At 49.3% G+C, this 4,570-nt stretch overlaps 1 long non-coding RNA gene across 1 annotated transcript; it reads left to right on the forward strand.

The window, feature by feature from the left end:
- The first annotated feature begins 265 nt into the window (after window positions 1-265).
- On the forward strand, window positions 266-1,973 carry LOC125817953 (uncharacterized). Its single transcript, XR_007442330.1, has 3 exons — window positions 266-374; window positions 806-882; window positions 1,916-1,973. It is a non-coding gene; the product is annotated as an uncharacterized LOC125817953 (long non-coding RNA).
- The last annotated feature ends 2,597 nt before the right edge of the window (window positions 1,974-4,570 follow it).

Genomic DNA, 4,570 nt, shown 5'->3' on the forward strand with positions numbered 1-4,570 from the left:
TCGAAGCGAGCTCCAAATGGAAATTCCGCCTTCACCGTTGAGTCCGAAATATCATTTCCAATCAGATTCCATATAAGGTTTGTATTTTTCCGACTCCGAACGAGTCCGAAACATCGAAACTTAAGTTTGAAGGGTTGTAGAATTTTGACGCGGCGGTGACGTGGCAGAGCCACGTGACGACACGTGGCAGAGGAGTGAAATCTGGAAATTTCCAGAATTTAGGACGAATTTCGTCCATTTTTTTCCTCAACTTCAACTTAAGATTGCTCCTTCATTTTGAGTCCAAATTAAGTGATTCAAAAGGCAAACTTCAAGAGAATTTCGAGGGGAATCTAGCGGTGATCTCAGAAACGCGAGGGGAGGCTTCGTTTGAGGTAAGGAATCGATTTTAGCCACTGCTAGGGTGATTTCGGATTGAATTGTTGTTGAATTTTGAAATGTGAGATCTTGATCATCTTAGTCCGTTTTGAGTCATTCTTGAGGCTAACTTGTAGAGTTTTTCGCAAGGATCGTCGTGGTATAATCTGTTTGGGTTGAAAGGGTCTCGTTTTTCCAGAAATTGGTGATCAAGGGGCTGCCATTTTAATTGTTGTGGCTGATTTGCGGTGTTTTAAGCATCTGTTTGTGCTAAAATTTTGGGGTATTAGTTTAGTAAGGTATTTGGGACGTTTCCACGGATTCGATTTTGAGATTCTAATTGTGGGCCCCACAATCCCGTTTTAGACCCGATTTTGGGTCCGTCTCCGAAAAATATAATTTTAGTGTCAATATATTCGTAATGACGAGGTGATTAACCTTTTGTTAGTGGGGAAGCATTTGGAGACCGTTCGGAGAGGAAAAGATCCGGTACCGTGAGTTGGAGCACGCGTGATCGGCTTTCAGGTAGGCTATGGTTTTCTCTCGTGAGATTGAGCATGTTTAGGCAATTGTTTATTGATTTGCTTGAGTATGGAGGGGTTCGGGTGTCGAGCATGCTAAATTTCTATAATTCCTGCCTTAGACCTTATTTCGGGAAAGTGTTGGATTATGACAGCATGTCTCTTGATATTATTGAATATCCATATCTTGTGGTGTATATGATAATATTGATTTGAAGTATGTTTGGCCTTAGTCTAGGCTTAGACTAGTGTTGCCATAGACTTGCGAGATTTCGGATGTCGTTGGCAGTAGAACTTTTTCCGACGTCGTTTCGGACGGTCAGCTCCTTGTAGACTGATATAGCAGACTTGAGTCTGATAGTCGGTAACTCAGCTTATGACCTTGTATCCATAATGCCCTGCTTTTCTATTAGCTACAGTACCCGGTTAGAGTCCGTGGTCCAGCTTACTTATGTCGGTTAGCTAGTACCCGGTTAGAGTCGTGGTCCAGCTTACCTGTGATCTGGTTTTGGCTACAGTACCCGGTTCGAGTCCGTGGTCCAGCTTGCACTGGTGTATTCCCAATTCCTCACTAAGCTTCAGTTTAGTCTTGATTACTCTCATCTGTAGGTTGAGGTTTTGGAGGTTGGAGAGATTCGATTAAGTCCGGGACGTAATGAGATCTGGAATATATTGGGAATGGTTCGGTTAAAAGTCCGGAAATTGGTAATATTGTGATAGACCTTCTAGCTCCATTATTTTACTTCAACTGCCGTGCATCTGCCGGGCTTATGGGGGTCCGTGCAGGTGGTTTCTTTTATTGTGCACGAGCGTACCCGTCGGGTTTATGGGAGCCCGGCGGAGTTAGTTAGATTGCTTGTCTTTGTTGCCTGTACGCTCGTGTACATACCCCCATTTACTACTCTTTGCACTTGATGTGACCCTTTATTTGCATTTCAGTTTACTTTTGCTTATCTTGCTCAGTCGGCCGATGATGCCTACTGGGTACCTGTTGTTTTGGTACTCATGCTACGCTCTGCATCTATTTTGTGATGCAGGTCCGAGCACTAGTAGCCAGCGTTGATCGAGCTTGGAGTAGACTTATCCGGAGACGGGGGTGAGCACACGGCGTTTTGTACTATTTCAGTCTCCATCTGTATATATAGACTTGTCTTCTTCCTTTCGAGACAGTCCAGTCTCTGTTGTCCAGTTTTGGGACTTGTACTCATTTTGTAGTAGCTCTGTACTAGTGACTTCCAGGTTCTGGGAGGGATCTTTATTTGTATATATGTTTTTGGTTTGCTTCCGCCTGTTTATATTGTTATTTGCCTACTCTTGTTTAATTTCTACCCTCAGACCCATTACTTGTTGTTCCGGGTTACGGGTTGGCTTACCTGCTGGTGGGTTATAGTAGGTGCCATCATGACTTGATAAATCGGGTCGTGACAAATTGGTATCAGAGCCCCAGGTTCGTCGGTCTCACTTGTACAGAGCTAACGTCTAGTAGAGTCCTGCAGATCGGTACGGAGACGTCCGTTACTTATCTTCGGGAGGCTACAGGATGTCTTTAGGAACGTGTCGCTTTTGTATCACTGTCGTGCATTGTGTGTCTTATCGGTTTCTGAAATCTTACTTGTACCACTCTTTATAGGGATGGCTCGCACGCGTGGTAGGGCCCCAGCTAGGGGTAGAGGCCGACCTCGAGGTCGTGCCAGAGCTACAGCACCAGCCCAGGACCGAGAGCAAACTCCGGAGCCGGTGATAGAGCCACCAGCAGTTCCAGCACAGCAGCACCGATGGGCCCGGGACTAGCCCAGCCACCGCCTGAGCCTGTGGCAGCTCCAGATATACAGGCGATGCTCGTACAGATACTAGCTGCCATTGGGGGTATGCAGCAGGCCCCAGCTCCAGCCGTTCCAGTACCGCAGGGTCAGCCTACACCAGCGGTACCGGTTGTTCAGCAGCTAGCGGCACCGGTTGTTCAGCCTGACGATTTGGAGGGCGTCATGCCACTACGGGAGCAGAAGATGCTCGGGGTGTTCCTTCGACTATCACCGCTGAGGTTTTCTGGGGCAGTGGGGGAGGATGCCCACGAGTTTCTAGTTACTTGCCGCGAGCGGCTACAGACTTTGGGTTTAGTGGAGTCGAGAGGAGCAGACTTCACCGCTTACCAGTTAGACGGTCCCGCCAGGCAGTGGTGGCGTACATACTTAGAGACCAGGCCAGCTGGGTCTCCACCGGTCACATGGACTGAGTTTTCAGAGGCCTTCTTGGCCCGATTTATTCCCAGGAGCATCAGAGATCAGCTCAGAGATCAGTTTGCTCGGTTAGAGCAGGGCTCCATGACAGTATCAGAGTATGAGGCCCGATTCCACGAGCTCTCCAGGCATGCCGCCATGATATTACCTACTGAGGAGGAGAGGGTTCGTTGTTTTGTTCGGGGTTTGAGACTACAGTTGCGGATTGAGACTCAGTCTTTAGTCTCAGCGGGCCGCTCATTTCTGGATGTAGTGGACCATGCCCGCACTATCGAGCAGCTCCGTCGCGAGGCCCAAGGGGGCAGCGGCAAGAGAGCTAGACAGGAGGATAGCCATGATAGGCGCGTTTCAGACCCCGAGAGTCTTATGATAGATCTCAGCAGAGGTTTCAGTCAGGGTCAGTCTAGTAGCCCCTTCCAGGCTTCTCTCCAGGCATCGGAGGGTGATCAGCACCGCCATATTGGTTTTAGTGCCGGTCCTAGTCGGGGCCGAGATAGTTCACAGATGGGTTCTTCTGGCCGGGGTAGCCGACCTCCAGCTCTCAGTCGACAGTCCCAGGGGTGTTATGAGTGTGGGGAGTTAGATCATTGGGCCCGCGAGTGTCCCCATCGCAGGTTAGCCTTACCCGCTCCACAGGCAGTTAGGCATACGCCAGCACCTCCAGCTAGAGGCAGAGGCCAGGGACAGGACCGTAGGGGTGGTCACCAGGGTATACGGGGTGGTCCCCGAGGAGGCAGATTAGGGGGCAGAGCCGATGCACAGGGTAGGGGAGTCCAGGCCCACTTTTATGCAGCTCCAGCTAGAGCAGATGCTGAGACCTCGGACGATGTGATCACAGGTACAGTGTTATTATGCCAGCAGCCCGCCTTGGCTTTATTTGATCCAGGCTCTACTTTTTCGTATGTTTCTGTTTACTATGCCTCTCGATTGAGTATGATGTCTGAGCCTCTGGTAGCGCCGTTGCGTGTGTCGACCCCCGTGGGTGAGTCTTTAGTAGTGGATCAGGTATTTCGATCTTGCTTAGTTACTATCCAGGGGCGTGACACCCGGGCTGACCTTATATTGCTTGACATGGTTGATTTTGATGTGATTCTGGGCATGGATTGGTTATCCCCTTATCGCGCTGTTTTAGATTGCTTTTCTAAGACCGTTACCTTAGCCATTCCCGGTATTCCTCCGGTGGTGTGGCAGGGATCTCGTGGTAGCACACCAGTTGGGGTTATCTCTTTTATTCGTGCTAGGAGGCTAGTGGCTAGCGGATGCTTATCATATTTGGCCTATGTACGTGATGTGAGTAGGGAGGTTCTCCGGTTGAGTCAGTTCCTGTTGTTCGTGACTTCATAGATGTGTTTCCTACTGATCTACCTGGCCTACCCCCAGAGCGTGATGTTGATTTTCCGATTGAGCTTGAGCCAGGTACTCGGCCTATTTCTATTCCGCCATATCGGATGGCTC

This window comes from Solanum verrucosum, unplaced genomic scaffold (assembly GCF_900185275.1).
Source record: "Solanum verrucosum unplaced genomic scaffold, falcon-dt-bn FXZP01000434.1, whole genome shotgun sequence".
Lineage (NCBI taxonomy): Eukaryota > Viridiplantae > Streptophyta > Magnoliopsida > Solanales > Solanaceae > Solanum > Solanum verrucosum.